We start from the raw sequence: 11,016 nt of genomic DNA on the forward strand, positions 1-11,016 counted from the left end.
ATACTTTGATAATAGATATGCATTTCTCTCCTCACATTTCCACTCACATATGTATATATGATAAATATTTTATATATTATCTTTTTTGGGGCGGTAAGAGACATATATTGATTTAAATTAGTCTAACAACAAAATGCATCACATAAATCCCACCATGATATTCAAGGTTCTAAATTTGAGATAACCAAATTAAGAATTGGAAATTCACTTTTATAAATAATATATACGTATACGAAGAAAAATCAAGGAATAATAGGTGAGGAACCTTTTCTTGTGTGTTAAACATTAGATAACTGTGTCAAAATTTTATTAAGTAGATTAGACATAAAAATAGGTTAATGGTTGTAGGACAAAATTGAAGAAATATTTCAACTATTTAACTACTTAAAACATTGAAAGCAGGCAAGTATACTTTCCTCAATATTTCAAATTTGTTATCTATTTAGGGACACCATTTAAGTTACAATAGTATGTCATAACATTTAGGTTAGGAAAACCTACTTATTAGACACAAAAATCATGGAGTCGTCATCAATATTTTTTAGTTAAGTGTGATTGGTCACCTATGTGAATTTATCATTTTTAAGGTTATTCTAAGCCTAAGCTGACGGTTTTTTAAAAAAATATATGTTCTAGTCTACATCAACAGAACTAACGTTAGGGAATCGATTACATGCAGGGAAAGTTTTAGCACCATTTTACACCCAAAATTGTACTAAATTAATTATGTGTTATCTAAATTAAGCCTTATCAAAGATAGTTTTATCATGCAAATAAATCAATTCCAATCCTTTTATTTATTACAAAACATGGTGATACAAAAATTCTATCAAAATATCAAGCAACATATAATAAATATTAAATCATACCATGTAAAAATTATCATGCAAATATATTATAAATCATACAAAATATCATGTAATAATATCATGCCTAAATCATGTTAAAATATTCATGCAAGAATGTCATGCAAATATATTAATTATCTACAATAATAATAATCATATAAATATATAATATCATGCAAATATATTATCATGCAATAATATAAAATACTATACAAATATATTAATAACCAAGAATGCAAATATATAATCATACAAATATATTAGTAATGATGTATAATCATACAATTATGCTCACAATAAATATAAAAATATGAAATTAAATATAATTCAAATATAATATTAATCATGCAATAACATATAATATCATATTATGCAATAAATATAAAATTATGCAATAATAATAATAATAAATAACTATGCAAATAAATATATTAATAATCATACAATCATACAAATAAATAAATTAATAATCATGTAATTAATAATGTAAATCATGCAAATAAATATGCAATTAAATATATAAACCATGCAAATAAATATACAATTAAATATATAATCATACAATCACACAAATAAATAAATTAATAATCATGCAATTAGGCATGCAATTAAATATATAATCATGCAAATAATAATATTAATAATCATGCAATTAAATATATAATCATGCAAAAAATAATATATAAATCATGCAATCATGTTAATAATAATATATAAACCATGCAAAATATGTAATTAAATATATAATTATACAAATAAATATATTAATAATCATGCAATCAAATTAAATATAATCATACAAATAAATATATTAATAATCATGCAAATATATTAATAAATCACACAAATAAATATATAATTATGCAAACAAATATATTATGCAAATAAATTATCATGCAAATATAATATTAATCATGCAAATTCATGCAAAAATAAATACCATGCAATAAATATAAAAATAAGAGTAAGCAATTAAACATTATAAAAGTTATGCAAAAATCACAAAAAAAAAAAAAATGAAAGCAAACATTATCTCAGTGGATCATAGGTTCCAACAAATTTTCACCTTTCAAAAATTGATGCTTTTTACTATAAATCTTAACCTTCCTTTCAAAAAATCCAATTGAATCTTCTTGCAAGCTTTTTGCTTGATTGCTTGTTTCTTGTTGATTCAAAACTTTATTTGATTTTTAAGTGAAGTGCTTTGAGGTCCTCCCTTTGATCTTAGATTCAAGATCCTTATATAAGAATTGAATCCTTTTCGATTTGGAAGAAATTAATTCCACCAAATCTAGGATTTCTCTCCAAATTTTATTTTCTGTATAATCTTCCCCTTTTCAATATATTGAGCCCCAAGTCTTTCCAAAATTATTCAACCATTAAAGTTAAAATTTGAGATAGAATCTAAGAGTTGAATTGAATATAAGATTTTTCATGCAAAATCCCACATTTTTTTTTTCTCTTTTTTAATTTTACCCTTTTTAAATTTTTTTGTACCAATTGACTTTGACTCTTTTGACTAAAAAAACAAAAATTAAACAAAAAATTAAAATAAAAAATTATAAGTAAAATTTAGAACTTAGTTTTTAGGCCCAAAATTCACTTTTTCAAGTAAGACCCAATTGTACAATTGAAATTAAAATTTGAAACTTAATGAATTTCAAAAAATCTTCAAACAAAATGAAGTGTCTATAGTTGTTATTCTTTATACATTTTCTGTGAAATAGAAATTATATAAAGACAAAAGACATCCATTTTGTTCGGGTTGAGAAAATCAAAAAAGAAAATCTAAAAAGCTTCCCCACAATTAAGGCATTAAAGCTTTTAGAAAATAAAATGCTCTCCCACAACTGAGGCTTTAGAACTTTTGAAAAATTAGATGCTCCCCTACAATGAAGGCTTTGAAACTTTGAAAAATAAAATGCTCCCCCATAACTGAGGCTTTAAATCTTTGAAAAAAATAAAAATGCTCCCTTACAACCGAGGTTTTGAAACTTTTGAAAAAAAATAAAATGCTCCCCCATAACTAAGGCTTTGGAACTTTTTAAAAAATAAAATGCTCCCCCACAACTGAGGCCTTGGAACTTTGAAAAATGAAAAACACTTTCACCTAGGCTTTAACTTTTGAAAAACAAAAAGCTTCTCCACTGAGGCTTCAACTTTAAAAAAATAAAATCATGTCCAGAAAAGAACATTCTCAATAAGGACTTGAAAAAAATAAATATATGAAATTTTTAAGATCATGCCCTAAGGTCTTATAGATCATTCTTACCTTTGAAAAGGCTTCCCCATAACAAAGGCATTGAAACTTAAAAAAAAATCTCATTCTGAATGATTCTTTGTAGCTCATCTGGATCATTATTGATGTCTTCCAATGTCTCTTCTCAAAAGTATTTTCTCATCTAGTTTTTTTTTTCCTACTTTTCAAACATATGCAATGAATGAAAACTTTCTCCATAATTCTCAAATTCAATTTGAAGATTCAAATTTTAATTTTTTCTTCCTTTCAAACATGCATGATGCATGGGATGAATAAGATGAACGCATAGTATACACACAATGACATCATGAGCCAAAGATTTTTTAAAATTTCATCCTAATTTCACAACTTAAACTTTGATATTTCTTTTCCAAATATGCAGTGCATGAGTGCAATAAATGTGATGATATATGCAACATGTAATGAATGTAGTGAACACAATGCATGAATGAAAATTTTCAACCCAATTTCAAACTTTAAACATTTTTATTTTTTAAATATGCATGATGAATGCTAAGAAAGAATGCAATATTCTCAGCATGATGCATACATGTGATGCATGTGCTGAATGCAATGTATGCTATGTAATTCATTTATCTTTTCAATTGTGGTAAATCAGAGGGTTCTCAAAACTCTTGATTTATCTTCTCACTTCTTTTAACTTATCAGCACTTGTAGTTTTAACATGAGCTATCATGCACCATCAAGTAGTCTTATCCATTATATCATCAAAATCCAAAATTTCCTTTTTTCAATGGGATCACAAGACTCTTTTTCATGTCTTTTTTTTAGCTTCTCATCATGTTTTTCTTTAATTCTTTTGGAACTAGTTAGCAAATCTATCAATTGATTTGTGACCCAAAATTTTTCTTCATTAGCTTTATCATTTGATCTTAACATTTAGAATGTTTTTTTTTTTTTCATTTGTAAGCCACAAAGATCAACACCATTTTGAACTTTTTTCATTTTTCACATTTAATTTTCAATATGCCCTAGTCACTTCCAACTTTGATGAAATAATGCAAGAATTTTTCATAATAGTCATTTATTCATTAAATTATCATTTCAATTCAATGTCAAATATAATCCATCACATTTCTTTAATTCATCATGGGAATAAATAAATAGTGAAGAACAAGAAAAATCAAAGAAAGGGTATTTATTATAAGAACAAGTCTGGTAAAGAATAAATAAGCAAAAAAAATCATTTCAGAATGAATCAAGATAAATGTTGGAAGGATACGCAACATTTAAGATAATGAATATTTAGACAATTCTAGACAAATTAATTCTGAATTCTTTTTAAAAGCTCATTCCATTAATATTCTTGATATTTCATCAATTCAAGCATTATCCCTATTTCTTGGGGATCTTTATCAAGGCTATTTTTTCAAGTTTCATTTTTGTTACTTAAACCACCCTTTTGGGTTTTCAATTTAAGTCTTCCTTTTTTTTTTTTTTTTACTTTTTTTTTTGCATATATTTTTTCACATCCTTTATTATTTCCTCTTTTCCCTTAATCCATTAGTGATATTTCAATCAAAATTTTCAACATTTCCATTACAATTTTGTTTTAGTTCAATTCATGATTCTCTACTTTGGGCATTCACATTTGATCAAAATTGACTTTGAAAAGACATAATGTAGGCTAGGGTGATGGGGTTATGAAAGAAATAGATAAAGTATACCAAAATTAATTTAAAAGGTTATAAACCAAAGGATCATTTATTATCATATGGAGCAGTTTGCTTTTTTTTTTTTTTTTGCCCAATTCTTTATCAATTCTCTTGTTTTCTTTTTTCTTTCTTTTCTTCGCATTTTTTCAATTTGCACTTTTCATCTTTTTTCAAGAAATATTTGAGTGCCAAAGAGTTTTTTTTTTCCCCCTGAAATTATTAGGGACCTTCATTTTCTTTTTTCTTTGTTTTTCTCTTTATGATCAAGCTTTTTTCAAACTTTGCCCTCCAATGGAAGGGTGATCCTTAATTAGGGTTTCTTTAAAAAAAATTCAATAAGCTCAAATGGGATAACAAATGAAAAATTTTACTCATTGTGTGAAGGGTAAACAAAAGATGACCATTTCTTATTTCAAATATGAATACTTTCAATGAAGAATATTTATTGACTAAAAGCAAACTTATGAGCAAACCATTATAAAAAATCACATAGTACATCACTTCTGTCTATGAATAAGCAAAATCCCATGCTAGTTTCATTTCATAAATTTTGTCCTCTTTTACTTCAATCATCCCAACAAATTAAGAGTCTTAACTTATCAATTCCATCAATATGAATGATAAATTCAAAATTGAATCCTAAATTATTATCATGATTGTCTAAACATTCATTATTTAGAACATAGGAGTGGATGAAATGTGAAAGGCATGTATATAAAAGCAATGGAACAAATGAGGAAATTTAATGAAAATGCATTGTCATAACGTATAAATCCGTAGACTTAAAGCTAGACCTGACATTATGAGTTAGCACTAATCTTTTTTGTTAAGGTGTGATTAGCCACCTAAGTGAATTTGTGCCTTTTTAAAGAGAATCTCAAGTTTAATTTAGGTATATTTAAAAAGTAGATTTTATATTTACGAAACCAAGAATAGATCTAAAAGTACAATTACGTGTGATGAAAGTTATAGCACTCTCACAGAGCCTATCAAATGATGGTATCAGTTTGATTTCATGTTATCCAAGCCTTAAAATATTTTTAAATTTTTACCAAGTAAATTTAATCATTGAAAATTAATCTTAAAATTACTCTAATCATTCGGTAGTGATTTAAGATAATTTTGTCACCTCATAAGTATTTATGGAGACTCATGTCCCACTTTAAAGAGGTTCCATCTTCGGATTCATTAACATATTTTCTAAGAAATTATTTTTTGAAAGCAAATAATAAAATCTTTCAATCGTTTGGTAAGATTTTATATCAATGCCTATCCCCTAATCATTTGGTGGGATTTTTATTTGAAAACCTCAAAAATTTCTTTTGAAAAAAAAATCTTTCAATAGTTTGGTAAGATTTAACGAAAATTAGAATCTTTCAATCGTTTGATAGGATTGAAAAATTATTTTTTGAAAATTCATTATGAAATTCTCTAGTTGTTTGGTAGAATTCATAATTCAATATTTAAATCCTCCAATCATTTGGTAAGAATCATGAATTTATTATAAAAATTTATTTTAAATATGTATAAAAGAAGAAAGATAATAACTAACATAAATAAATATACAAATAAAGAAAAAAATTAGAAATTACCTTATCTTCTTTCTTGTTTCTTTACAAAATAAACTATGGCTTCATTAGCACCCTTCGCATGTGGTGATTACCTTTCTTTCTAGTTTAAACAAAAATCAAATAGAAACCTAAAATATATATACCCGAAACTTTCAAAAATTTTACTATAAAAACTTTTTTTGAATGCCTCCCTTTTGTGTTTCTTCTCAACTTCTTTTTCCAACACAAAACTTTTACGAGAAAATCCTAATTATTTAAACCTAAAACACCATAAAAGACTATAAAAAAACTCTTAATTTTTTGCTTTTTTTTTTTTTTACTCTTTCTCTCTTGATTTTATTTTTATTCATTCTTTTTTCTCTAATTGATCCTAATGGGATCTTTTTGTAGGCCTTTAATCCAAATCCCAATAGGAAAAGGTTTTCTTGGTTTCAATATCCTAACTAAAGTTAATTTTAGATTTTTAATCCATGTCTACCTCTCAAATCAATTTATTTTCTTTTTCAATTAGAACACTGGACTTCAAACCAAATTAAAATTTTCCTTTAAAAAAACCATAAATCAATTAATTAACATAATAAATAATCCTAAACTAACCAAATACTAAAATCTTAAAATTAAATTAAAAAAAATACCTTGGACTAAATGGGGTATCTACATGCATTTGTCACTTTATTGAAATGATGAAAGATAAATAAAAGACTGACATAAAAAGACTAGAATATTCCAAACTTGCATTATTTCTTAAAGTTCCTAAGGTGACAGACATTTATAAAAACTCTTTCAAAATTATGCCTTAGTGTGGTTAAGCAAAAGGTTCTTGATGACACATGTTCCTGCTTCTTGATCAAAATTTATCAATCCATTTTTTACCAAACTTTGCACTTTATACTTTAATACTATGCAATTTTTTGTAAAATGGCCAATAATCCTAGGATGATTGTCACAAGTAGCATTAGCATCATACCACTTGGAGAAGGGAGGCTTCACAGGTTCTAAATGAATTAGTGTGACCAAAGAATCCTTAATGAGTTGAGGGTGTAGCTCAATGTATATCATAGGAAATGGATCTATAAGAGCTCTTTCTCTTTTCATCCGATTTTTAGGTTGAGCAATTGGTTGAAAGTTAGGTGACTTTATGGCTAGTTGATGAGTAAAAAAACTTGGGAAGACATTGTTGATGGTTGGATAGTATGGTTGGTACATCAGGTAAGAAGAATATGAGGTGAAGCCTCTAACTGTTACCCCTCATGAATTACAATTTAAGCATCTCTTTCTTTCTTTTTTAGCATAGTCCCTTTCTTTGCATCACCACTTTCAAGCTTTCCATTTTTAATAGCATTTTCAATCATCTCTCTAGAAATTACCAGATCATTGAAATTTTTAGTGGCATTTCAAATCATCTTTTCATATTAAAGAGCCTTGAGAGTATTGACAAACAGGATTATGGTTTTCTTTTCAGTGAGTGATGGTTGAACTTAGATAGTAATAGCCTTCCACCTTTAGGCATATTTTTTGAAACTTTTAGTATCTTTCTTTTGCATGCTTTGTAAAGACATGTGATATGGTGCCAAATCTATAATATGTTTGTATTATGGAATGAAAGCCCTTGAAGTTTTCTCTATCTATGAACATGATATATATCCAGTTACACATACCATTTAACTACTGAATCAGTAAGACTATCTTGAAAAACAAGGATGGGCAATTTCTCATTATAAGTATATATAGCCATTTTTTAAACAATACATCTTAACATGCGTAATAGGGCATTTAGTCGCATTATATTTTTTAAACTTAGGCACTTCAGACTTTGGTGGAATCACTATATTAGGGACTAAGTAAAGTCTAGTAGCATCTATTGACCAATAGAAATTTATCTTTTTGATAGGTTTAAGCTTTTTTTTAATGATATCCATCTTTTCGGTTTCAGAGCTTTCTTTAGTTTCAACCAGACTAATCTTCAATTTTTCTTACTCTTTGGGATCATTAAGATTTGGAACTTATATAGGATCGGATGTTTTGATGTCAAGAATAGGGGTAATAGGAGCAAAAGTAGTAGTTTTTAGCATGTCATCTGTACATAAAAATAGCTTGTAGTGAATGGCATTTGGTGCTAAGCTTTTTAAGATGCATGTGCTGAATATGGACCAAAACTAGATGGATGTAATGGATCAATCTTATCTTGTATCACCACCTCTTCCACCACTTTTTTTTTTGTTCATGTTCTTTAGCAACTCCGTAATAGTTTTCAACTGCCTCTTTAATTTTTTTTATGCTTTTTCTAGCTTTCAGAGGCAAAGAGTGTTTTCTTCTTTCATGATCCTTACTTGATATCTGGTGTTGTAGCGCCTCAGATTATTTGAAGATTGAGCTATCCTTGAACCTTGGTTTTTCATAATTTTTAAGAATTAGGATGATTTATTATCATGCACTTTGAAAAAAATGTTTATGTATGAATGTATGAATGTATGAATGCATGAATATAATAAGGAGGATTTACTACATAATAATTGTTAACAAAGAAAATCTTCGTTGAATTAAAAGTTATTTCTAATCAAATTCAATATTATATCCATAAGAAATCTAAAGTTTATTGTGGAAAGAATCTCTAATTTGTTGATATTGGCCTTGCGTTTCATTAAAGAAAGCTAGCAGCTCTTGACCATGTGCCCCCATTAGTGGCACCCTTATATTTCATTCTTCAACTTTTTTCACCATGTCCTTAACTTTGTAAGTAGCCATGGTAATGTGAACAAGCAAGCACTCCAACTGGTTATACTTTTTCACATATGCCTCATTTGCTTGCTCACATTCTTAATTCACAACACCCATTTGTGTTTCAATTTCTACCATTACCCCACTAAGCATTTGGATGTGTTTTTGTGCTTTGGTGAGTGTTTCTTTTTTTTTTTTTTTTTGCATCATTCCTTGCAATTTTCCATTTTGCTTGAAAAGTTAGGCTAACTCACAATTGGTGGATGATTGTGTGATGCTGAGATAAAAAAAAAAAAAAACTCTTCCATTCATCCCTTTCTTGCTTGAGTGTTTTAACCTTTTTGTGCATTCTTCCCTTTAACTCCTTTTTTAGCATTTTATTTTCAAGTTCCAATTCATCTTCTTCAACTTGGAGCTTTCTTTTAATGGATTTTACTACCAAAAAGAGATCAAGATGTGGTGATTTCATTGGGCCATTTGGAGTTTTTTCTTCAGGGATTTTAATGTCTTTACCTCACCTAATGCACAACATGAAGTACTCAAGGGTAACTTAATTTGAGCGTCTCTTTCTATTTTTCCTTTGAGATAAATTTCAAGCTTGCAGGGTTTCGGCTATCTTTATGAAGGCATCGATTTCAACATATGAGAACTCTATTTTATTAAGTTTAGAAGTGGCTGGAATAAATTATTTATAGCCATATTATCTTTGCACCATGATGAGAGAATAACTCACTGCACGCCAAAGGCTTAAGAAAGAAACTCAAAGCTTATCTTCACAACCATACAACACTGGTCCATAAGGCATCTAAAGAGCTCTCCATATCACATCTTGACTAGTGAGCTTGCACAGAAATAAGATCTATGTTTCTTTAGATTTTTGTGTAGACCATTTATTTTTACAAATTCTTTGCTTGGAGTGCTTGTAGTGAAATATGGCTTACGAAATATACCACCATTATTTTTGATATGACTTTTTATTCAAATTGGTAACAATTAAGTGCATCCAGTAAAACACATTTCTCCATTTTGACGACAATGATTTATAATTCTAATAGTCTCAGCCAAAATTACAGGAATAGGGTTGATTTGGTAACCAAGTTGATCAAAGAAATCCACCATTGTAACATCAATATAGCCAATTACTTTTGGAAATAGCATCATCCCATATAGAGACAATGCCATCAAATCCAATCCTCTTTCATGCAAAAATATTTGTATATAAAGTCATGAACAATGGACCAAGGAATACCAACACTTTTACCTTTTCCTTTTACCCAATTATCAACAGTTTGGACATCTACTGCTATTATTTAAGCAAGTTTTTTTCAATAACTAGTCTTTTTATTTTTCTAATATACCTTAGCAAGATTTGGGAGATCTAAGCGGAGGAAAGTTAAATATTCTTCAATAGTTGGCACCATGTCAACCTCATTAAACACAAAGCAATGATATGAAGGGTCCCAAAACTAAACCACGGTCCTAATAAGCTGATCATCAACAAGGACTAAAAGAAGTAATGTAAGGTCCCCAAACTTCTTTTGGAAAATCTTCTTGTAGTGACACTTCATTGGTTCCAAATACTAACCAAATCGCTAAAATCATTTTGTTTGAGATTGAGATGGATTTTGACAGGTAGAGTAGTTACATAATTGGCTGGCAAACAATCACCTTTTTTAAGCTGAACTTTCTTGGACTTCATTCTCAAACACATAGGAAATTTTGATGGACTCTCCATAGATGTAATTAAGATTCTTTTTGTTAAGATTGTTTTATAGCAATCATTCTTTATGTAAATCTAATGATGCATGCATGCACAATAAAGTAGAATAAAAAAAGGTTAGTTGACATAATATAATATATGCAAGGAATAACAAAATATAAAAGGTTAGTATGCAAAAATATATACAAGGAATAACATAAATTTACAAGAATAATAACTGTCT

Source organism: Durio zibethinus, chromosome 5 (genome assembly GCF_047325235.1).
Source record: "Durio zibethinus cultivar Kanyao isolate XHJ-2024 chromosome 5, ASM4732523v1, whole genome shotgun sequence".
NCBI classification, from domain to species: Eukaryota; Viridiplantae; Streptophyta; class Magnoliopsida; order Malvales; family Malvaceae; genus Durio; species Durio zibethinus.